Genomic DNA, 25,405 nt, shown 5'->3' with positions numbered 1-25,405 from the left:
GCAGCAGGTGCATGTAACTCTTTGAGACCCAGCTCTCACACTTGTATGTAATTAGCATAAATAAGAATTCCTGTATGGAGGACCAAATTACGTTATAATCAATAAATACATGCTGGAAGATGACCAAGTAAATGAAAGCAAACCTTAATTGAAAAAACACAAATTTAATTAATACAGAAAATGCATTTATTAATTGATAAATAAAATAATACACAAAGAAAAAGGCTTGAATAAATACTGAAATATTCAAATTCATATATAAATGAAAACATACAAAACAAATACACAACTTCTGGTTATTATTCGAGACATACATTTCTTGCATTTATATACATGCAAATAAAGAATAAAATAAATGTAATATAGACATAAGTGTATGTACAAAAGAAGTACAGTACTAAAACTAAAAATGTAAAATACCAACAAAAAAAATGCTGATTTTTAGAGTTTCAGATTGAATTTTTTAAAGTATTCATACATTCATCTTCCAATGAATAACTAACACTTTTATGCATGTATTCATTTTCAAATCCATTCATTTCAGTATTGATGAAGTAATTTTTTGTCTTCCATATTTAAGAACTGTTTAACTTCTTTTATACACATCCAACAAGTTGTAGCCACGTACCAGGATTGTAGCGGGTGACCACCAGCAGAATCTAATGTAATAATGATAGACAAGAAAGAAATAAGTCTGCAAATAATCACTCCCAACTGCAGCTGCACAAATGCATAAATAGAGTAATAGAGTAGTGGGTCAAGCCTGAAAAGTATTTGTGCTCCTAACTTGTACAGGTTGAGAGGACAACTAAAAGCATCCTGTGATTTTGATCAGTGATATTAACAGATGCTTGAGATGGGACCTTGAGTGTGTCCTAAATGTTGAGGTCAGTCAGAGGCTGGACGGTAAGTCCCTTCTTATATACTGTCTATGGGAAGTCCCACACAGCAGTCTCCTTCCTTCGGGTTAGGCAATAATCATCCGGGGAACTGTCCACTCGCCGTAGCCGGATACACAAACACACACACGGTTCCTGCATCCCGTTGCTAACTTACAGCTAGCTTATGCTAACGTCTGTACTGTTGCTACTTTGGCTGTTCGGGGGCGAATAAACAAACGACCCCGCGGTCACATTCACCGGAATGATGCTAGGAGAAAAGTAGGCATCGTTGTGAGAAGGAATATGGCGTTTGGTATCGGTTTTGTTTGTGTTTCTGCAAATAGACGGTTGCAGGTGGACTGGTGTTTACATGGTCCGTGGGAGCTGGAAGTCCGCAGGTTGGTCTTTGCCATTGTATTCATGAACATTTCCACATTCCAGTGCTAATGCAAACTATAAATATAACTATACATTACATAACCGTTGATTATCGTTGTATGCTTTTGACTTTGACTGTCAGCTGTGTGGCGGCTGCAGTGCTTTTATTAGTCTCCTAGCTGCAGACCTGCAGCCTCAATGGATGTCATCTGGGAAGAAGAAGAGGAGCCTTGTAGAGACCAGCTGAAGGAACATCTTCTCTGAGCTGAAGCTCTGAGGTAGGACATGCTTTCTCTCCGGATTAACAGCTGCTGGCTGTAATGTTGACGGATTGAGTTGATTTGAAAGGGTCAGGTCACACAGAGTCCAGAATCTCAACAACATTGTCCACAGTAAGGATTCTAACATATATACCTGGAGGAACTGAGACACTGTTTGGAAATGTCCTCAAACTAAATGTAAATGAGAAAAGACTTGATGGCTCACATGCTTGTGTTGTTAGGTCAGTGGTTAAGTGTTTGCATGTTTGGTTGAATTCCTGCTTGTGGTAGAGATATTTCCAGTGGCAGAACTGTTACCTTCTGTATGTTAGAGCCAGGCTGTGTTGGGTTGTTTCTGCTGAAGAAGTCTAATCAGTCTATGTAGTGATGGAGCAGAGTGTAAACTGCTGTCCTCCCTGTGTTCCATCTTCTAAAACCCGCTGGTCGGGTGGCTGCCTCGGTGTTGAGAAGGTTGGAGTTTGAAGCCCTCGGCAGGTCTGCTGGCTTTGGAAGGAGTAAACACACAAAGCAGTGTGTGAAATGTTTGAGAGAACGTGTGCTGAAGCTGAATGTTGTGTCAGCTCATGACACCGACGGCAGCGTTAGTTTGAGAGTTGTCGGTAAGCTGTCAGAGAGGCCGTGTGAGTGTGCTAGGCTTGGTGGTGTAGTGCTGTTGTTGGTTCTCATCGATCTCTGACAACGTTTAGCCGGCTCCATCTTCTCCACTCAGATGGGTTTAGAGTTTGACGTTTTGTAGACAAAACACCGAAAATAATGCAGCCGAGTGTGAAAGTAGATTTATGTTCTTTCTGGTACTTGTAACCCCAACCTTCATCGCTTAATATTGTTCTCCTCCCGCCCTCAGCTTCACGCATCCCTGAACACACACGTTGCATTTTATTTGTGTAAGTTCCACAGAATGGTTTGTGAAGGTTGACAGATCTTTTAAACCCACACCACTTTGCTGGTTATTTGTCAGCCAACCACAAAACAGTTTGGAATTGACCGGTGCAGATGACATCATTTGTGTGGTTTGGTCATCAAAACATTAAATACTGGATCATTAAATCAAACGCACCCTTCCAAGCGCTGTGTGTGTTTAGTAAGTAAAGAAGAGCGGTCGCCCACCATTATTACGCCAGAGTTCCAGAAGTAGCGTAGCTTGTTGGACCTGCCGTCCGTGGTGTAGGAATAAACCGAAGATCAGGAAACATCACAACTTATTTATCAGTCATTTTATTTGGGAGATTTTTGCCATAAACGACCCACAGCACTGAATATCAGGCAGTCAGCTGTAGGAGAAGTAGACGTTAACCAGCAGTAACTAAACAGCTTTGGACAGGCGGTTCCTCCAGCATGGATTAAAAACCCACAGGTCAACCACTGACCCTGGAACGATTTAGAAGCAGTTGATAAGAAAACTACCTGTTGTTTATGTCAGCAGATGTCTTTTCTTGTTGGAAGTGTGACGGTGACGGGTTGTTGTATGTGGGTTTTGGCAGGCGGCTGCTGTTCCCACTTCCTGCGTACCGGGACTGAATCGTTTAGCGGTACGGGGTATCGGGGCCCTTTCCCCCCCGGTTGCAGCCCTAATATTAATATGTATCACAGCTTTCGTTTGTTCCGGTCTTTGTGTCAGCTGGATTGACCTTAGGGTGCAGCTCAGACACTAAATGATGTTAACAAGACAGGGCCCGTCCTCTGCTTGGGAGCTACAGTTCTCAGCACTAGTAGCTCTACCTTGTGTCTCGGTGTCTTTTATTCCTCCTTAAGGAAAAGAAATGGACCCAGATGTATTGAAGCAGAACAATCCAATAAACTCTTCTTTCTCTTGTTTTCTCCCCAGATGAGTGCAGAGTTTCCGGACCACAACGGAGAAGTTCCTTCACTCCATTCATGCCTTCTTCTTTTCGTACTCACTGTATACTCATAGTATTGTATGTCATGAAATAATTTAATAAAAAGTAAGTAGCTAATATGCGTATTATGTCAAAAAAGCTCAGAAAAGTCATACATAATGTCAAAAGTGTTATTACATAGTTTACATTGTTATAACATGTATTATGACAAAAATCTATCAAAAGTCACAAAAAGTGTTATTACATAGTTATTACATTGTTATAACATGTATTAATGACAAAAAATCTATCAAAAAGTTTAAAAAAAATGTCAAAAAGTGTTATTACACAGTTGTACACAGTACATGCCATAAAAGTGGGCGTAAATTATTTTTTTGTCCATGAAAAAAAAATTCACTTTTTTTTTTCTTAAATTAGGATGTTCTCTTCCTTTGTCCTACTCTGGTCTCTTTCTTTCTCTGAGGTGTCCTACTCTTCTCTGAGTTGTCCTACTCTGGTCTCTCCCTTTCTCTGAGTTGTCCTACTCTGGTCTCTCCCTTTCTCTGAGTTGTCCTACTCTGGTCTCTCCCTTTCTCTGAGGTGTCCTACTCTGGTCTCTCCCTTTCTCTGAGGTGTCCTACTCTTCTCTGAGTTGTCCTACTCTGGTCTCTCCCTTTCTCGGAGGTGTGCTACTCTTCTCTGAGTTTTCCTACTCTGGTCTCTCCCTTTCTCTGAGGTGTCCTACTCTGGTCTCTCCCTTTCTCTGAGTTGTCCTACTCTGGTTTCTCCCTTTCTCTGAGGTGTCCTACTCTTCTCTGAGTTTTCCTACTCTGGTCTCTCCCTTTCTCTGAGTTTTCCTACTCTGGTCTCTGCCTGTCCTTGTCTTTATACTCTCCTACTCTCTCCTTGCCTGCACTTCCTTTCCTAGCCTCTCTTTCCTATCTGGGGGGGCCTATCTAAGTGCACATACGCTGATACCGAGCTGGTCTTGAACCCGTCACTGGCGCCTTTAGTGGCGAGGACAAACCAACCGCGCCACCAGCGCACGTACGCATGCAGCTGTTCTCCGGGTGTATTTGTCTTTGTCATTCTGGGTGTAAAGCTCAAAATAAATTGACTGTTCTTGTGTTGGAACCCATAACCTTTGTGTCTCTTAACCAGCGTTCCATCACACTGAGCTATCAGATCTGATCACCAAGCTTATTGTTAGTTGTGTATTTGTCTTTGTCATTCTGGGTGTAAAACTCAAAATAAATTGTTTATTCCTGTATTGGAACCCATAACCTTTGTGTCTTCCAACCAGCATCTCATCACACCAAGCTATCTGAACTGTCAACAGTTGGCATGTGTTTAGTTGTGTATTTCACTACTTCATTTTGGGTGTTGGACCTTAAAATATAGTTTGCCATAAAGGAGTTGAACCCACGACCTTCTAAACATATCATGTGGGTATTATCATGCTGAACTATCTATGATACTGGGACCTTTTGGGTTGGAGGTTGTATTTAACGTTCACATCACTGAGGTGAGAAATGAAAAAATGATTCTGACACAACCGGGATTCGATCCCTCAACCTCACATTGTCACGTCACCGTCTTATCCTGGTGAGCTATTCCTCAGGTTGGACATTTTTTTCCGTTCTATTATTTGTTCTTCACACTACCGGGGACAATCCTTGGACATCTTTAAATAGACAGGGGGGCCGGGGTGGGGATTTGATTTGATCTGATGCTAGATCAGATCCACTAGACGTGTCCATGTCAAAGGACGTGCCTGGTGGCCTGCCTTATATTGCCTCTGATTACCTTGTCACTCAGTGGTTGTGAGGTCCTTTGTTACCAGCCAAACAAGGCCTTTTCACTGGTAAAAAAACTTTGCCTCCACAGGATGGTTTCTTCAATACTTTATTTCAAACCCCACTGGTCCCTTCTGCACAGCAATACAAAAAAACATGACTAAAAAAGACTAAAAAACACAACTCTCTTGCAACAGGTCACAGCCCCGACTTGTCTTTCTTGGTCCTCCTGTTTGTCTACCCACACACCTGTTTCCCGTCCACCTTTAACAACCACATCGTTAGATCCTGTGGCCAATCATGAGCTGTGGGGGGCAGTCACAGCTGCTCCCAGTCTAGGGGTAGATGCTAGATCAGATGCACTAGACGTGTCCATGTCAAAGGACGTGCCTGGTGGCCTGTCTTATATTGCCTCTGATTGGCTTGCCCTGTTATCCTTACCCTAAACCTCAGCACGTCAACACGTCTAGTGGATGTGATCTAGCATTTACCGGGAGGCATCAGCCTGTCTTGCTGAGCCACTTCTCTCTCTATAATGAACATTAAAAGCACCATGTAAGTGCCAATTCTGACCATGGGGTCAGAGCTTGGTAATAAGCAGCTGAATGCTGTGTGGGACAAAAGGATGTGTAGCTTCTTTTAGTCCCCCGGGGGCAATAAAGGTTCCATTCACTCATTAAGTCATTCATGTGCCCTCCCACTCCTGAAAGTTTTCATTATGAGAGACGTGCCACTGATTTGGCCCGAACCTAACGACGGCAACACTTCTAGTGGATGGGATCTGATGCCTCCCGGTAAATGCTAGATCACATCCACTAGACGTGTTGACGTCGTTAGGTTCGGGCCAAATCAGAGGCAATATAAGGCAGGCCACCAGGCACATCCTTTGACATGGACACATCTAGTGGATCTGATCTAGCATCTACCCCCCCCCTCCCCAATGCCTGAACCTAACGACGTCAACACGTCTAGTGGATGTGATCTGATGCCTCCCGGTAAATGCTAGATCACATCCACTAGACGTGTTGCCGTCGTTAGGTTCGGGCCAAATCAGTGGCACGTCTCTCATAATGAAAACTTTCAGGAGTGGGAGGGCACATGAATGACTTAATGAGTGAATGGAACCTTTATTGCCCCCGGGGGACTAAAAGAAGCTACACGTCCTTTTGTCCCACACAGCATTCAGCTGCTTATTACCAAGCTCTGACCCCATGGTCAGAATTGGCACTTACATGGTGCTTTTAATGTTCATTATAGAGTGAGGAGGGCTCAGCAAGACAGGCTGATGCCTCCCGGTAAATGCTAGATCACATCCACTAGACGTGTTGACGTGCTGAGGTTTAGGGTAAGGATAACAGGGCAAGCCAATCAGAGGCAATATAAGACAGGCCACCAGGCACGTCCTTTGACATGGACACGTCTAGTGCATCTGATCTAGCATCTACCCCTAGACTGGGAGCAGCTGTGACTGCCCCCCACAGCTCATGATTGGCCACAGGATCTAACGATGTGGTTGTTAAAGGTGGACGGGAAACAGGTGTGTGGGTAGACAAACAGGAGGACCAAGAAAGACAAGTCGGGGCTGTGACCTGTTGCAAGAGAGTTGTGTTTTTTAGTCTTTTTTTAGTCATGTTTTTTTGTATTGCTGTGCAGAAGGGACCAGTGGGATTTGAAATAAAGTATTGAAGAAACCATCCTGTGGAGGCAAAGTTTTTTTTACCAGTGAAAAGGCCTTGTTTGGCTGGTAACAAAGGACCTCACAACCACTGAGTGACAAGGTAATCAGAGGCAATATAAGGCAGGCCACCAGGCACGTCCTTTGACATGGACACGTCTAGTGGATCTGATCTAGCATCAGATCCGATCAAATCCCCACCCCGGCCCCCCTGTCTGTTTAAAGATGTCCAATGATTGTCCCCGGTAGTGTGAAGAACAAATAATAGAACGGAAAAAAATGTCCAACCTGAGGAATAGCTCACCAGGATAAGACGGTGACGTGACAATGTGAGGTTGAGGGATCGAATCCCAGTTGTGTCGGAATCATTTTTCATTTCTCACCTCAGTGATGTGAACGTTAAATACAACCTCCAACCCAAAAGGTCCCAGTATCGTAAATAGCTCAGCATGATAATACCCACATGATATGTTTAGAAGGTCGTTGGTTCAACTCCTTTATGGCAAACTATATTTTAAGGTCCAACACCCAAAATGAAGTAGTGAAATACACAACTAAACACATGCCAACTGTTGACAGTTCAGATAGCTCGGTGTGATGAGATGCTGGTTGGAAGACACAAAGGTTATGGGTTCCAATACAGGAATAAACAATTTATTTTGAGTTTTACACCCAGAATGACAAAGACAAATACACAACTAACAATAAGCTTGGTGATCAGATCTGATAGCTCAGAGTGATGGAACGCTGGTTAAGAGACACAAAGGTTATGGGTTCCAACACAAGAACAGTCAATTTATTTTGAGCTTTACACCCAGAATGACAAAGACAAATACACCCGGAGAACAGCTGCATGCGTACGTGCGCTGGTGGCGCGGTTGGTTTGTCCTCGCCACTAAAGGCGCCAGTGACGGGTTCAAGACCAGCTCGGTATCAGCGTATGTGCACTTAGATAGGCCCCCCAGATAGGAAAGAGAGGCTAGGAAAGGAAGTGCAGGCAAGGAGAGAGTAGGAGAGTATTACGACAAGGACAGGCAGAGACCAGAGTAGGAAAACTCAGAGAAAGGGAGAGACCAGAGTAGGAAAACTCAGAGAAGAGTAGGACACCTCAGAGAAAGGGAGAGACCAGAGTAGGACAACTCAGAGAAAGGGAGAGACCAGAGTAGGACACCTCAGAGAAAGGGAAAGACCAGAGTAGGACACCTCAGAGAAGAGTAGGACACCTCAGAGAAAGGGAGAGACCAGAGTAGGACACCTCAGAGAAGAGTAGGACACCACAGAGAAAGGGAGAGACCAGAGTAGGACACCTCAGAGAGAGGGAGAGACCAGAGTAGGACACCTCAGAGAGAGGGAGAGACCAGAGTAGGAAAACTCAGAGAAAGGGAGAGACCAGAGTAGGAAAACTCAGAGAAAGGGAGAGACCAGAGTAGGACACCTCAGAGAAAGGGAGAGACCAGAGTAGGACAAAGGAAGAGAACATCCTAATTTAAGAGAAAAAAAATTAGATTTTTTTTAATTTTTTTTTTTTTATGGACGAAAAAATAATTTACGCCCACTTTTATGGCATGTACTGTGTACAACTGTGTAATAACACTTTTTGACATTTTTTTTTAAACTTTTTTTTTTTTTTTTTTTTTAATACATGTTATAATACAATGTAATAACTATGTAATAACACTTTTGTGACTTTTGATAGATTTTTGTCATAATACATGTTATAACAATGTAATAACTATGTAATAACACTTTTGACATTATGTATGACTTTTCTGAGCTTTTTGACATAATACGTACTATTACTTACTTTTTATTAAATTATTTCGGTACATACAATACTGTGACTATACAGTGAGTACGGAGAGAAGAAGGCATGAATGGAGTGAAGGAACTTCTCCGTTGTGGTCCGGAAACTCTGCACTCATCTGCGGAGAAAACAAGAGAAAGAAGAGTTTATTGGATTGTTCTGCTTCAATACATCTGGGTCCATTTCTTTTCCTTAAGGAGGAATAAAAGACACCGAGACACAAGGTAGAGCTACTAGTGCTGAGAACTGTAGCTCCCAAGCGAAGGACCGGGCCCTGTCTTGTTAACATCATTTAGTGTCTGAGCTGCACCCTAAAGGTCAATCCAGCTGACACAAAGACGGAACAAACGAAAGCTGTGATACATATTAATATTAGGGCTGCAACCGGGGAAAGGGCCCCGATACCCGATACCGCTAAACGATTCAGTCCCGATGCACGAGGAAGTGGGAACAGCAGCCGCCTGCCAAAACCCACATACAACAACCCGTCACCGTCACACTTCCAACAAGAAAAAGACATCTGCTGACATAAACAACAGGTAGTTTTCTTATCAACTGCTTCTAAATCGTTCCAGGGTCAGTGGTTGACCTGTGGGTTTTAATCCATGCTGGAGGAACCGCCTGTCCAAAGCTGTTTAGTTACTGCTGGTTAACGCTCTACTTCTCCTACAGCTGACTGCCTGATATTCAGTGCTGTGGGTCGTTTATGGCAAAAATCTCCCAAATAAAATGACTGATAAATAAGCTGTGATGTTTCCTGATCTTCGGTTTTATTCCTACACCACGGACGGCAGGTCCAACAAGCTACGCTACTTCTGGAACTCTGGCGTAATAATGGTGGGCGGCACGCTCTTCTTTACTTACTAAACACACACAGCTTGGAAGGGTGCGTTTGATTTAATGATCCAGTATTTAATGTTTTGATGACCAAACCACACAAATGATGTCATCTGCACCGGTCAATTCCAAACTGTTTTGTGGTTGGCTGACAAATAACCAGCAAAGTGGTGTGGGTTTAAAAGATCTGTCAACCTTCACAAACCATTCTGTGGAACTTACACAAATAAAATGCAACGTGTGTGTTCAGGGATGCGTGAAGCTGAGGGCGGGAGAGGGAACAATAATAAGCGATGAAGGTTGGGGTTACAAGTACCAGAAAGAACATAAATCTACTTTCACACTCGGCTGCATTATTTTCGGTGTTTTGTCTACAAAACGTCAAACTCTAAACCCATCTGAGTGGAGAAGATGGAGCCGGCTAAACGTTGTCAGAGATCGATGAGAACCAACAACAGCACTACACCACCAAGCCTAGCACACTCACACGGCCTCTCTGACAGCTTACCGACAACTCTCAAACTAACGCTGCCGTCGGTGTCATGAGCTGACACAACATTCAGCTTCAGCACACGTTCTCTCAAACATTTCACACACTGCTTTGTGTGTTTACTCCTTCCAAAGCCAGCAGACCTGCCGAGGGCTTCAAACTCCAACCTTCTCAACACCGAGGCAGCCACCCGACCAGCGGGTTTTAGAAGATGGAACACAGGGAGGACAGCAGTTTACACTCTGCTCCATCACTACATAGACTGATTAGACTTCTTCAGCGGAAACAACCCAACACAGCCTGGCTCTAACATACAGAAGGTAACAGTTCTGCCACTGGAAATATCTCTACCACAAGCAGGAATTCAACCAAACATGCAAACACTTAACCACTGACCTAACAACACAAGCATGTGAGCCATCAAGTCTTTTCTCATTTACATTTAGTTTGAGGACATTTCCACAAACAGTGTCTCAGTTCCTCCAGGTATATATGTTAGAATCCTTACTGTGGACAATGTTGTTGAGATTCTGGACTCTGTGTGACCTGACCCTTTCAAATCAACTCAATCCGTCAACATTACAGCCAGCAGCTGTTAATCCGGAGAGAAAGCATGTCCTACCTCAGAGCTTCAGCTCAGAGAAGATGTTCCTTCAGCTGGTCTCTACAAGGCTCCTCTTCTTCTTCCCAGATGACATCCATTGAGGCTGCAGGTCTGCAGCTAGGAGACTAATAAAAGCACTGCAGCCGCCACACAGCTGACAGTCAAAGTCAAAAGCATACAACAAAAATCAACGGTTATGTAATGTATAGTTATATTTATAGTTTGCATTAGCACTGGAATGTGGAAATGTTCATGAATACAATGGCAAAGACCAACCTGCGGACTTCCAGCTCCCACGGACCATGTAAACACCAGTCCACCTGCAACCGTCTATTTGCAGAAACACAAACAAAACCGATACCAAACGCCATATTCCTTCTCACAGCGATGCCTACTTTTCTCCTAGCATCATTCCGGTGAATGTGACCGCGGGGTCGTTTGTTTATTCGCCCCCGAACAGCCAAAGTAGCAACAGTACAGACGTTAGCATAAGCTAGCTGTAAGTTAGCAACGGGACGCAGGAACCGTGTGTGTGTTTGTGTATCCGGCTACGGCGAGTGGACAGTTCCCCGGATGATTATTGCCTAACCCGAAGGAAGGAGACTGCTGTGTGGGACTTCCCATAGACAGTATATAAGAAGGGACTTACCGTCCAGCCTCTGACTGACCTCAACATTTAGGACACACTCAAGGTCCCATCTCAAGCATCTGTTAATATCACTGATCAAAATCACAGGATGCTTTTAGTTGTCCTCTCAACCTGTACAAGTTAGGAGCACAAATACTTTTCAGGCTTGACCCACTACTCTATTACTCTATTTATGCATTTGTGCAGCTGCAGTTGGGAGTGATTATTTGCAGACTTATTTCTTTCTTGTCTATCATTATTACATTAGATTCTGCTGGTGGTCACCCGCTACAATCCTGGTACGTGGCTACAACTTGCTGGATGTGTATAAAAGAAGTTAAACAGTTCTTAAATATGGAAGACAAAAAATGACTTCATCAATACTGAAATGAATGCTGAAAACACATGAGTAACACATGGATTTGAAAATGAATACATGTATAAAAGTGTTAGTTATTCATTGGAAGATGAATGTATGAATGCTTTAAAAAATAAAATCTGAAACTCTAAAAATCAGCATTTGCATCAGCACATACACTTATGTCTATATAACATTTATTTTTTTCTTTATTTGCATGTATAAATGCAAGACATGTATGTCCAGAATAATTACCAGAAGTTGTGTATTTTTTTGTATGTTTTCATTTATATATGCATTTGAATATTTCAGTATTTATTCAAGCCTTTTTCTTGGTGTATTATTTTATTTATCAATTAATAAATGCATTTTCTGTATGAATTAAATTTGTGTGTTTTTTTAATTAAGGTTTGCTTTTATTTATTTGGTCATCTTCCAGCATGTATTTAAAAGTGTATTTAGTGATAATAACGTGTGAGAGCTGGGTCTCAAAGAGTTACATGCACCTGCTTTTGTACAAGTTTTTTTCAAATACATTTTTAAAGTTCTTAGTATACATTTTATTTCAGGTTCAAACTGCTGAGATTTTTCATTACAAATCATAGGGTTCAAAGTGAACTTGTACCTTTTTGGGCTATGAGTCTAGATTTCCCTAATTCTACAACTAGGTGGCAACATGTCTGTGCTACTATTACCACCATAGACTGTTAATATTAATTATTATGAATTATTATCACAGCTCGTTGCATACTGATTGGAGCATGCTAACTCCAGTGTGTGGTTGTATTAAAAGAAAAGGGTTATATTGCTTTTTAAAGCAAAGGCAGTGCATATTTAAACTGGTTTACTATTTAGTTCAAAGTTGCAGGTTTAAATTCAACATAAAGTACTCAGGAAAAAAAAGTCATATTTGATTCAGTGAGTTTTATTAAAATGTTTCACTCATTCAGCTCATCACAGGAACAAAAGGCTCAGGATTTAGTGAAATGTGCCATAGTGACGGCCATTTAAAAACACAAGCCAAATATTACAAAAACAGTGCTACATTATGCCGTGTAGAACTGAAATCTTCTCCACGAATAAAAAGGAAGTGCAAACATTAGTAAACAGAAGATGAGAACATCAGTAAGTTCAGAGATTTATACAAAGTGCAACAAGAACAGATCCCTTATAGGGCCTTAAACTATTTCAGAGAGTTAATATGCACAGTTTAGTGACACCATGGTGAGACTAGTTTGTACACACATTCACACTTTTTCCTTTTGCTCACATTTCAAATTCAATAATATTGCATCAATATATATATTTATATAAATAGCCATTTAATAGTAAGCTTTGCACACAGATACATACAGTCGACCTTGTAAAAATGAGACCAAATGTGCCCAAACCAACAGGGACGGATTCATTTTAGCAGCATCTTTGGCGCTTGTTGCCAGAGGGAAAAAACCTGATTAGTTAAAAAAAGGTATTTAAAATAAATATATAAATACATACAGTATTGTGAGGCTCTTTTTTTATAAAAAGTGGCAGGCCTCTTTAGCAGGTTAGTACTACTGGTACCCTACAGCCAGTGGTTTATTGCACAAGAGCAACAGGGAACAACTCCCCCCTTGGCACGGACCAAACTCAGGAGCATCAAGCTGTCGGTAAAATTAGACCTGATCTGCATCCACTCAAATCCAGAAAAAAAAATAAATAAAAGATATCCCGCCTTCCCCGAAATAATTCTGCATAGAATTCAATGGATGACATGAGAGGTCAGTTCACTTGTGGCCCTTTTGGAGAACTCTTGTATGCAGGACTGAAGCAGATTTAAGGTTACAGTTACTTTTTGGTCAAACCCATTCAAAACGTCCCCAAGGAAAAGCTTTATGTTGAGGTGTGGCGAGTTACCCGAGCCAGCGGGGTGTCCACCAGTCCATCCATCCATCAGTAGCAGCCGTCCCTCCAGCTGCTGTCCCGAAGGACACTGAGGGTGGACAGGCTCTTTGGAAACTGCAGAAAATAATAAAGGAATGGTCAATTAGGCATATCTGACAACCTTTATAAGAGAGCACAAACATGTTCTACTACTGCACAGTACTTCACATGGTTTCATTTATTTATGACATTAGGCCTTTTTAGGGAAGTGCAACATACTCCTTTTTTACTGTCTTCTATTATTGATGTGTGTAGGTTATATATTAGATAAACAGTGCTGGAGATGTCTGGTTTAATGTTTGTGTTGTGGATTATGTGTCATATATGCCTGTACTGGACAACAAGTGGCCTCTCGGGGACATTAAAGTTTTCTAAGTCTTTTCTAATCTAGCAATTAGGGCTGAAACTAACGATTATTATTTTCCATTAATCTGTCGATTATTTTCTCGATTAGTTGTTTGGTCTATAAAATGTCAGAAAATAGTGAAAAATGACGTCCTCAAATGTCTTGTCATGTCTTGGGTCATCCACTTTTGAGCCTAATTGAAATTTTTGGAATATAAAAAACTTCATACCCTGGATTGTGGTAAAAATGTGTGCCTTTTCTGCCTCAATTTATGGTGCAAATGTCTTTAATTATGTAAAGGAAAATATTATTAGATATTTCGCTTGTGGTGGAAGTCGGCGCCCCTGCTCCACACAGCATAGGGATGCCAGTGTTGACCCCGCTGCTCCCCAGCCGCTGATGTTCAGACACTGGAGGCTGGTGGGGGCCGAGCCCTTGATGGTGGGGCTGACGTAGGCAACGTGACAACGTGGAGAAGTTCCCGACGCTCTGGACCCTGTTCTGCAGCTGGCCTGGGGAGGGGACTGGAGGTGGGTGGAGATAACAGATACAAGATTAAATTACATCCTTCTGTATGTGGGTTTCATAATAATAAACGTTTCTGAAGAAACGAGTGCTGAGATCATCTCAGCTGCAGTAGTCGTTTAAGGGCAGGTAGAGGGTCCGTAATATTATGTAGGGCTAGAAATCAACATGGCCAACATGGGTCGCTTAAACGTTGCGGCTCTCTTGTTCCGCCATACGTTTCTCTTTAGAGAGACAGCCATTTTGGGTGAGGCAGAGGTAAAAATATAAAGACTCTGTAACAAAGAAAAAAAACTCCTCTGTTTCAGGGACACTTTTGACTACATCAACTAACACTAAATTGAGACACTACAATGGATGTAGAAGGCAAATTTTGCCTGTTCTTTGATCCTTGCCTGAACCCCTGAATGCTTACCGCTCATAACGGCAGCGCCATCGTACGCTTGGCCTACGAGGTTATTTTGTAGTTCAGGCCATAACGTTCCAGGAAATTCACTATTTTTCCAGTAAGCCCTGCTGCATCTAACCTCTCTGCAAAGTCAAAATGGAGAAAACTCTCCTTAATGGGCCCACTGTAATAGTACCTGAGTGTGAAAGAAATCTGTTCCCTTTTGGAAATAACCTTTGTTTCATCTGCCATGATGCTAAAATCCTCACCGTCCTTCACTTCTTCTAGGATTTCAGACCGAACCATTTCTGCCAAACAACCCAAAACCTCATTCTCTGGATGATCTTGCTTGTGTACTTTGCATTGTGAATGCAAGTTAATCTTCTCTTAACAAGTGGGTCGTGGTTAACAACTGGGTTAAGAATATGCCTAAAGTTTCCTTTGTTAGTGGACTCTTCAGATTCATCATGTCCTCTTTGTGCTAGGTTTTGTGTAACTGTAAGTAACAACGGTTTTAATGTATGACCGATTTTCTTGTACTTGTTCCGTGTGCTCTTTGTCAAGGAGATGTGCTAGTGTTGCGTCAGTTCTAACAGCTCTTTGATCATCCCTCCACGCTATCATTGCACACTTGTGTCGTTCAGACTTTGCGTGCACTGAAAGCCCCGCATCTCTCATAGTTGCCTTTTTTCAGTTTCTAAAACCAGGTGTTGAAACAAAAACAGTGTCTGGGGCATTTGGTGTGCTAAAATGTCTACATGCACAGCAATATGTAGAGTCCATCATGACAGAATACTCAAGCCATGGATGAAGATATTACCAGTTTGGCCTGAAGCTCCGTCTTCTGCCCCCCATCAAAATGGTTGGGAATATATTCAAGTTGGGCTGTACTGGTACATCATTCTTGGACTTGCTGATATCTGTAGAAAGATATACAGTAAACATAGGGCACAACTACAACATGTATTTACTTATGCATGTACTGTATATCTGCATGCATTTCAAAATGTAGGGCAAGCATTTACTTAAATAAAAAAAGAAACAAAGCCATATTCATACAAAGAAGAAGTTACAGCAGAAGGCCCCATTTTAAGGACACACAGTAGGCCTACCATTACATTGTAATTGCACTGCTTTGCAAATAGTAAGAACCTTCTCCATCCCAAACCTGATGGGGCAGTACTTGATCCACATGGATCCACTTGCTGTCCCCTCTCTCTGTCCCTGTAGGTTTTCTTCCTCCTGTCCTCACCCTCCTCTTCCTCCTCCTCACCCTCTGGAATTTCCCTCTCTGTGTCAGAGCCCCCACTTTCATCACATGCTCTCTCACCAACCTCCCCAGACTCCTCCAGCTCTTCCTCTTCCTGCTCCTCAACTCTCTCAACACCTCCATTTGTTTCTCTCACTGCTGTTCTCTCACTTTTTTGTTTCCTGGGGCCAAAAAAAGGACGCTGTGTCCCTTCCTCGTTTCATGCTAACTGTTAGAAGAAGAAAAAACGTAGGGGCGTGCATTACATTTGGTTGCCTAACCATCCCTCCCTACTTAACACGGGCAGATAGCCTGTTGATTACGTTACTCAAATGTATTTGTTATCTCAATGCAACAGCCGAGACGGATGAAGTTCAGTGGTTAACGTCACAGCAAGTTCACAGTTATGAGCAGCAGCAACAAGTCCCTTACGAGATGATACGTTCTGCTTACCTTGGACTCTTGCAAGAGGAGAAATCGCAGCTCCTCTCTCCAAGAAGAGCTGGTTGCTGAGCTCTCATTGAAGAGTGAGGTTCCCGTCACGTGGGCATCGTGGTGCAACCATTGACATATATATAACCATAGGGGTGCAACGATACCCGCACTTCGGTTCCGCTTTCTTTCTTTCTTTCTTTCTTTCTTTCTTTCTTTCCTTCTTCTTCTTCTTCTTCTTCTTCTTCTTCTTCTTCTTCTTTGGAATTTTACGGCAGCCGGCATCCAATAAGCTGCATTGCTGCCATCTACGGAACTAGCACCTTAGTGCACTATATCCGGTTATATAGCCCAGTGTCGGTCCCATTGACATATATATAAGGTCGGTCCGCATCCGCCGTTAAACAATCAACCGAAGAAGGAGCAAGATGGCGGAGTGAGCGGGCGTAAAAGTTGTAGGTTCCGACAGAAAAAGTGATTTTGACATCTAGAACAGTTAATTTTGAACAACAATCACCCCTCAAGCCATTGTAAGGTAGACAACACTCTTCAAAGACTATTGTGAGACACTTTTTTGAAAAGACGCACAAAATAATACACTCGGAAAAAATGGCTAACACTCAGGACCAAGCTAGTCTCAATGAACATGACTACAGCCTGGACGGGATACGTGAGGCATGTTTTGACGAATATGTTGAAGAGATGCAGATGGCAAAAACTCTGAGCGACCACACTCCGTTACAGAGTCCAAATCCAAAGAAACTGAAGAGGAGCGATACATCGAGAGAAGTAAGCATGGAAAGCATATACGATGCTATTCACTCTCTGTCACAAAGATTTGAGGAAAGACTGGAAACACAGCGCATCCAGAATAACGAAATATGACAGATAATAAAAATGAAATAATTCAACTCAGTGCGCAAGTGGATTGGCTGACAAAAGAGAACAAGGAGCTGAAGGAAAGATGCCGGGAAATCGAGCGATACGGAAGACGATGGAATCTCAAATTGATCGGGCTACCGCACAAGGAAAACGAGGATACATGTGGTGATCGGTATTCTCACAAAAGTGATTCCGATGTCAGTGGAAAGATTACGAGACAGGGTTGGTACTGTCCATCGTCTGGGAAAGAAAGATGATCCCGCCTTCAACATGAGACCACGACCGATCATCATACAGTTTGGCATGCGGACGACGAGGGACGAGATCTGGAGGAGGTCGAGGGAGGCCAGAGTCTGCAAGGAGATGCATGTTCAATTCAGACAGGACTGGTCAAAAGAAGATCGTGAAGCCCGGGCAAAGCTGTATCCAACGGTACAGGAGGCCAGACGTAACGGGAAGAAAGCTTACTTGAAGGAAGGGTATGCTATTGTAGACGGAAAAAGAGTGGAGGCACCTTTCACAGGTTAAGTATAGTGTCATCACCTTGATTCAGAATGTTTGATTAAGGCGACTGTTACTGTTAATGTCAAAGTTTAAATCTATGACAGATTGTTCATTCCTGCCTTAAATCCTATTTTTTAAGCGCATTTAAGAGCGAGTATTTTGTTTCATTCGTATGTCTATTGTTTGTAGTTCTTTAAATGTTCGAGGTTTAAAGAATAACAGTAAGCGTAAGGTCATTTTTTTATTTTGTAAGGAAGTCAAAGCCAACCTTATTTTGTTACAAGAGACACATTCTAACAAGGATGACGAAAAATTCTGGAAGCAACAATGGGGAGACAATATTTTGTATTCACATGGAACCTCTCTCTGCAGGAGTGATAATTTTATTTTTTAGGTTTATAGGGAAAATTATTGATTATAAAAGTGATGAAGCAGGTCACTGGCTAATGGTTGTGGTGGAAGTATTTGATTTTAAAATGATTTTGATTAATGTATATGGGTACAACAACCGGTCTCTCAATGGAAATATGATGTTAAAGTTAACTCAAGCTATCAGGGAATGGAGTGCAACTTATGGCACAGATAGCATAATAATGGATGTGATTTTAACATAGCACCTAATTCCTGGCTTGACAGAAAACCTCCCAAGGGGTTACAACCAGAATATAATGACATGTTACACAATTTTTGTTTATCCAATAACTTGGTAGATTATTGGAGAGTGACACACCCTAACACAATGCAGTTTACATGGATCAGCCCAGCAGATGCTAACCTATGCTCAAGGTTAGATTATTGGCTTGTGTCTCCAAATATTACTAATCTTACACCAAAATGTGATATTCAATCATCATCTCCTCTCACGGAACATTGTCTTATTGGTTTGTCACTATCAATAGTCAAACAAAAACAAAAATCAAACAATATTTGGAAATTTAACAATACCTTGTTGCTGAACAAAGAATTCTGTAGCCAGATTATAATAATATGTTTTGAAACTAATGACATAGATTTGTCAGATATAAGTAAATGGGAGTGGTTTAAATTTCTAGTAAAGCAACAAGCTATTGAAGCTGGAAAGAAAATAGCTGACAACCGTAAACGTAAACAAAAGGAAATAGTTGAAAAGATAAGTTTATTATGTGGAAAACTGTAGAAGAGACACAAGAGTTACACACGCGCCAGAACCGATTTTAGATGGTATATACTTGGAGAAGGCAAAAGGCGCCTTTGTTAGATCAAAAGCCAAATGGATTGAGCAGGGGGGAAAAAAACTCATCATATTTTTATAGCCTTGAAAAACGGAGACGGATTAAAAAAATTCAGTGACGATTGTGATGCCTTTATGAAAAATGAAAATGTAACAAAACTAACAGATGAAGACAAATTTTTACTAGATAAAGATGTAACCTTAACAGAAATTGAAACAGCTTTAAAACAAATGAAAACGGTAAATCACCGGGCATTGATGGTTTATCTATAGAATATCTATAGAAGACTTTTTGGACAGATATAAAAAAATGTATTATTTAACGCGTATCTCGATTGCATAAAAAAGGGTCAGTTATCCCCAACAATGAAAACTGGTCTGATAACCTTGTCGCCCAAACCCAATAAAGAATTATTATTATTATTATTATTATTATTATTATTATTATTATTATTATTATTATTAGATAATTGGAGACCTTTAACTTTAATTTGCAATGATTATAAATTACTAGCTTTGGTATATGCTAACAGAGTAAAAAATGTCTTGAACAAGTTAATAGACGAATTTCAGTCAGCTTTTATTAAAGGTAGACATATTCATAACAATGTGAGACTAACCATGGACATGTTAGATTACCAGAGCCTTATTAACACAGAAAGCCTAATATTGTTTATTGATTTTTTTTCAAGGCATTTGATTCCATCGAACGTGACTTTTTACTGAAATCGCTCCAACTTTTTGGGTTTGGCAATAACTTTTTTTAAGGTAATCAGAATGTTTTATGATCAAATATATAGTTATATTTCACTTCAATCAGACATCACTCCAAGAATCAATGTCTCTTGTGGAATAAGACAAGGGTGCCCAATTTCACCAAAATGATTCATTCTCTGTACGCAGCTTTTGGCCTATTTTGTAGTAAATAATAAAGACCTTGAAGGGATAAAAGTTTGTGACACCGAATTGAAAATTAGCCAATTTGCTGACGATACAGTGATATTTCTAAAGGACAAATCAATTCTTCAGAAGGCTTTAAATGTGATTTCTGTTTTCTCCAGGGCATCAGGCCTTTGCCTTTAATCTGTGAAATACTACCTTTGCATAATTGCACTGAGACAAACTTGGAAATGATTCCATTTAAGAATGATGTAAAATACTTGGGCATTCATCTATCTTAAAAACTTGGCAATAAGAGAATCCAAAAATATCACAGAGAAATTTGAAGAAATAAAAAGAAACCTAAATCATTGGTTAACAAGAGACTTAACTATTTTAGGACGTAACATATTGTCAAAATCGGAAGGGATTTCTAAATTAATTTACGCAAGCTATTCTCTCTATATTAGTTCACAAAACATAAGAAAAGCAAATACTATAATTTACCAATTCATCTGGCGTAATAAAACTTGCTACATTAAAAAATCACAACTTGTAAAGGACTATAATAAAGGGGGGGTTAAAAACAATTGATTTTGAATCTATGGTTGGAGTTTTTAGAGTTAACTGGGTAAAAGCTTTTTTAGATAAACCTGATTCTCTATGGTATCATATTCCCAAAAACATTTTTGATAAAATAGGAGGCTTAGAGTTTCTTTTAAAGTGCGATTTCGAGGTATCCAAATTGCCAGTTAAACTGTCTGACTATCATAAACAAGTTCTTCATTACTGGAAGATGGTATTTACTCATAATTTTACACCACATGGCTTCACCTTGTGGAACAACAGAGTGATAAGAATAAGTAGAAAAACACTTTTTTTTTCAGAAATTGGTTTGAAAGGGGAATTATTTTCATCACAGATACATTAGATGAACAAGGTAATTTTCTTAGGTTTACGGATTTTAAAACAAAATTTAATATACAAAGTTCAATAAGGGATTGTAATAAGGTATGTAAAGCAATACCAAAATATTCAACGGTAAACTATTTAATGATTTTAACCAAAATATAAAAATAAGGCATTTTGATGACAAAATAACAAATAAATACATCAAATTCATGAAATGGCCTATACCTCCTAAAATCAAAGAAATGCAATTCGAAATTATAAATGGATATTATCCAGCAGCAGCAATGCTTAAAAAGAGATTTGGTTTTGAAGTGGAGCCATGTGTGTTCTGTTCCCAGGAAGATGAAACTATTGAACATTTGTTTTTCTCTTGTCCAGTGATAAAAAGGTTCTGGCAAGATGTCATGAATTGGCTGGAAACAAAAATGGAGAAAATTACACAATTAAAGTTAGAGCAAATTCCTTTTGGTAATGAAAACCTACCAAAGAACTTTTTAGAATTTAAAATATAACAATTATGGGTAAATACCATATCCATAAATGTAAATGGCAAAACAAAAATCCATCCCTAATGGTGTTTAAAATTAAACTGAGGGAATACTTTGCTTCTTTGAAACTTCTGAAAGACTCCAGTAATAACATTTACTCTCTATGTGAAGATGTCTCAAAATATTTGTCATTATAATTTGTAAAGCTTCCATGTAATTTTATTTTAAGAATATATGAAGACTGAGGACAATATATGTATGTGAACAACTTTGACATGCCTTATGGACTGTAATGCCTTTGCTTAATTTATTTTATTTTTATTTACTTTTTTATTGTAATTTGTTCTATTTGAATGTGTTTAACTATGTTCTGCACATAAGTCTCCCAATGAGAGATTTTGTAAATTGTGTTTTGTAAATAAGTGTTTAATAAAAAAAAAATTTGAAAAAACGTTTTCCCCTCCCGCTTGATCCTACTTCTAAAATACTAGGCTCGTTCGAGATGAGCCAGATCTGCGCAGTATCGATCACCGGCGATCGGCGCCCAATGCATGCCGGTTAGATTTGTGTCCGACTTGATCCCGACTTGCTCTGACGTCATGCACACGTGGGCAACGATAATCTCACGAGACCAAGGCGGCCGCAGTTCTGAGACGCAGGTAGCGCAGTTGCTTTTCACCAACTGCAAGAGCCAGGCGGACGCAGGTGGACCCAGGGCATGCTGGGAAACGCCGGCCTCTCAGCTGATCAAACAGCTGATTGGTTCAGAATCGACTCAACATGATGACGTTTTATATAAACTTGTTATTGATTTTCAATCGGAGGGATTTTAACTGTGATTTGTCTGATTTAAAAGCTTATTCTGTACAGAACACATGTTGTGTGGCTGATAGTTGTGTTTAAAAGTCAGAGAGACTAAATCTGTTCAGATTACGGATCATCTACAGTCTGTTTATTAAAATCAGCAACAGATCGCATGTAGAGAATTTTGACAGCTACTTTGTCATAATAAAAACAACTGGAGACTGTGTAGGAGCTGATATAGGGGTCTGATAACATTTTATTAAATCGGAATCGGACCACCGTGTTTCTGTCACTTCCTGTTCAGCCTGAAGGCTGCTGGAGTCAGCTGGAAAACTGTCCGACTTGAGAGCGGATTTTTGTCACCGCCCCCTGCTGCTGCCGCCTGCTCTCGTCTACTTTACAGGCGAGGCGCAGTTCATCTCGAACGAGCCTAATTCTAGCCACTGAGCTCTTCTTCTTCTTCTTCTTCTTCTTCTTCTTCTTCTTCTTCTTCTTCTTGTGTTTTTGAATGGTGGTTGGCAACCAGCTTTTTGGAGCATTACCGCCACCATCTTGACTGGAGTGTGGATCAAGAGGTCAACCTACAGTTTCTTAAATCCTTATAAATAACCCAAATTATCTTCAAAAAAGAAAACAAAAAATTTAAACAAATTTCACCAGATCCTTTTTGCAGTGTATCATGTAAATTTAATGTCATCTGGTTTTCACCAAGTTGTGAAATCAATCTTTGTCTGGCTTGACGGTATTTTGGACAATACATGATTACATGCTCTATGGTCTCTTGACTTTTGCAATATTCACACATTCCATCAACATGCTTTTTCATTATAAATAATGTTCCATTTAATCCTGTATGTCCTAGCCTCATTCTGGACACCATATCTTATTCTTGCTTACATCTGTATGTATTCCTGTTTTTCCCCACTGTTCCTTGAATTCTATACAGGTGTCTCCCAGACTGTTCATTATCCCACAAAAACTGCCATTTTGCATTTGTTTTAGCTTTAATTATACTTTTGACTTCAGCTTTACTGTATTTAATATCCACCTCTATATCAGGCAGCTCTGCTGCATTCTTCACACATTTATCTGATTGTTGAGTCAGTAACTTATCTAAGTGAGCTATTCCTAATTAATCAGTTAAGTAATCAACAAATTAATTAATCAAATCATACATGAATCAACCAATTAACAGCTCAATTAGCAGATCAATCAATCAACCAATTAATCAATAAATTTTATTTGTCACATGAAATCAATTAGTCTACAAGGACAAAGTTTGAACAACAAATAATAGAATGGAAACTTGAAATGTCAGTTTCAGGAATGGCTCATTGAGATGAGCTACTGATTCAACCATTTGAGGTTGAAGGATCAAATCCCACATTTGTCTTGACAGTTTTTCAACTGCTCTCCTCTGAAATGTGAACAATGAATACAACTTCTAACCATTGCAGCTTGTCAGATTAGATAGCTCTGTGTGATAGAATGCTGTTTAGAGGACACAAAGGTCTTGGGTTCAATCACCCTGATGGACTGGAGTTTGTATCCTGCATTTCACAGAAAATGTATTTCTTTTCTAAACCCAACAGTTCATCTTAACTGTAACCGCTGGAGGTGGTGGCAGAGTTGAATAGGCATCATCCTTTCACACAAGAGACTGGGGTTCACATCCGGCGTTCCCCAGTAGGATGCGTGTAAGGTTGGCACCACCCAGAATGTGTTGACCTTTTGATGTATACCCTCCTGTTTTTACCTCTTATGAGTTTCTCCTAATGTCAGCAATTGATTTTTAAACCAGCGTACGCAAGCTTTTCGTGCGTACACAACGTTTATACATGAGGCCCCAGGAGAACTGAACTAACCGTAGCAGAGTTGGGATAGAGGGTAGTTAGGGCACGTAAGGGCAAAGCTGCAGGTGCAGGGTTCAATACCGGGTTAGATAAAGTAGGATAGATAGAGGTAGATGATATAGGACAGCTCATTTTCAGCACCATGGACAGCTCTTTCAGCACAACGGACATCACCCTCCATTCCAGCACCATGGACAGCTCTTTTAGCACCATGGACAGCACCCTCCATTCCAGCACCATGGACAGCTATTGCTGAATCATGGACAGCTATTTCAGCACCATGGACAGCACCCTCCATTCCAGCACCATTGACAGCACCCCTCTGTTTTAGTAATGATGCTCTGTTTCAGCACCATGGACAGCATCCCTCTGTAGTGACAATAATCCGTTTCAGCACCATGGACAGCTCTTTTTGGCAGCGCTTCCTGGAAGACACTAGGATTAGGCAATGGTTAGGGTTAAGGTTAGGTGCCTTGAAGTCAACGGTCGCAGCGTTGCCTGGAAGGAGACGTTGGGGGCTTAAAACACCATCGAACGGACAGCCCCCTTCTGTTTTAGTAATAATGCTCTGTTTCAGCACCATGGACAGCCTCCCTCTGTTTCAGTAATAATAATAGTAATAATAATAATAATAATAATAATAATAATAATAATAATAATAATAATAAATGTAAAATGATTACTTAAATATATAAGTAATAATGCCCTTTTTATACTATGAATTTTTTCAACATGCTATACTATGACTTTTTAATCACTTTTGTTGACATACGCCTACTATATTATGACTTTTTTCACTTTTTCCGACATAATATAGGTCACTTTTCTGACATACTATACTATGACTTTTTTTTGACATCCTATACTATGACTTTTTAGGACATACTATACCACAACTTTTTTTGGGCTTTTTCGACATACTATACTATGACTTTTTAATCTATTTTTTTTGACATACTATACTATGACTTCACTTTTTTCAACACACAATAAGTATTACTTAACCCTCATGCCCTCCTTAAAAAAACTTACTCTCGACACCTTCGAGGCAAAAATGTCCACGCACACAAAAACTGTTATTAAATCATCATTTATCAATATTTTTTTCTGCTTTTTTTTCATAAATCACTTAAACAACTTGTAACCTAATCAAAACTACCAAACTTTCAATCATTTTCAGGATTTTAACCCTTTAAATGCCAGTTTATGTATTTGAAGTATTTCACTTTTTATTACAAAAAACACAAAAAATTATTTTTTTTCCATATAATTAATAATATCTAGATTTGGCTTTGGTGGGGATTAGAGGCTTGGATATGTCAAAGATAAGCAACAAAATTAATTTGATTGCATTAGTATTTTTTACATAGTTCCAGATACTCCCTTTCGACACCTTCGAGGCAAAAATGTACATGTCCAAAAAACTGTTATTAAATCATCATATATCAATATTTTTTTCTG

The 25,405-nt window shown here is 40.2% G+C and overlaps 5 long non-coding RNA genes across 8 annotated transcripts; 2 read left to right on the top strand and 3 right to left on the bottom strand.

Annotated features, from left to right (window-relative positions):
* The first annotated feature begins 929 nt into the window (after window positions 1–929).
* LOC120554416 lies at window positions 930–3,476 on the top strand. Its single transcript, XR_005638417.1, has 3 exons — window positions 930–1,279; window positions 1,402–1,537; window positions 3,366–3,476. It is a non-coding gene; the product is annotated as an uncharacterized LOC120554416 (long non-coding RNA).
* A 90-nt stretch (window positions 3,477–3,566) lies between these two features.
* LOC120554426 lies at window positions 3,567–4,640 on the top strand. The gene is made up of 2 exons (XR_005638438.1): window positions 3,567–3,957; window positions 4,178–4,640. It is a non-coding gene; the product is annotated as an uncharacterized LOC120554426 (long non-coding RNA).
* A 2,813-nt stretch (window positions 4,641–7,453) lies between these two features.
* Window positions 7,454–8,443, bottom strand: LOC120554421. 2 transcript variants are annotated; one of them, XR_005638424.1, is made up of 2 exons: window positions 8,052–8,443; window positions 7,454–7,999 (listed from the first exon to the last, which is right to left on the bottom strand). It is a non-coding gene; the product is annotated as an uncharacterized LOC120554421 (long non-coding RNA). The 2 variants fall into 2 exon arrangements; XR_005638425.1 differs by having other exon boundaries at window positions 8,084–8,443.
* Window positions 8,444–8,653: 210 nt separating this feature from the next.
* LOC120554415 lies at window positions 8,654–11,187 on the bottom strand. The gene is made up of 3 exons (XR_005638415.1): window positions 10,840–11,187; window positions 10,582–10,717; window positions 8,654–8,750 (listed from the first exon to the last, which is right to left on the bottom strand). It is a non-coding gene; the product is annotated as an uncharacterized LOC120554415 (long non-coding RNA).
* Window positions 11,188–12,453: 1,266 nt separating this feature from the next.
* Window positions 12,454–16,638, bottom strand: LOC120554422. 3 transcript variants are annotated; one of them, XR_005638427.1, is made up of 4 exons: window positions 16,413–16,638; window positions 15,552–15,651; window positions 14,048–14,342; window positions 12,454–13,547 (listed from the first exon to the last, which is right to left on the bottom strand). It is a non-coding gene; the product is annotated as an uncharacterized LOC120554422 (long non-coding RNA). The 3 variants fall into 3 exon arrangements; XR_005638426.1 differs by having other exon boundaries at window positions 16,434–16,636; XR_005638428.1 differs by lacking the exon at window positions 16,413–16,638 and adding an exon at window positions 15,900–16,322.
* Between the last annotated feature and the right edge of the window lie 8,767 nt (window positions 16,639–25,405).

The sequence above is a fragment of the Perca fluviatilis genome, chromosome 24, assembly GCF_010015445.1.
Source record: "Perca fluviatilis chromosome 24, GENO_Pfluv_1.0, whole genome shotgun sequence".
NCBI classification, from domain to species: Eukaryota; Metazoa; Chordata; class Actinopteri; order Perciformes; family Percidae; genus Perca; species Perca fluviatilis.
The sequence above is the reverse complement of the archived record's forward strand: the minus strand, read 5'-3'. Positions and strand labels throughout refer to the sequence as shown.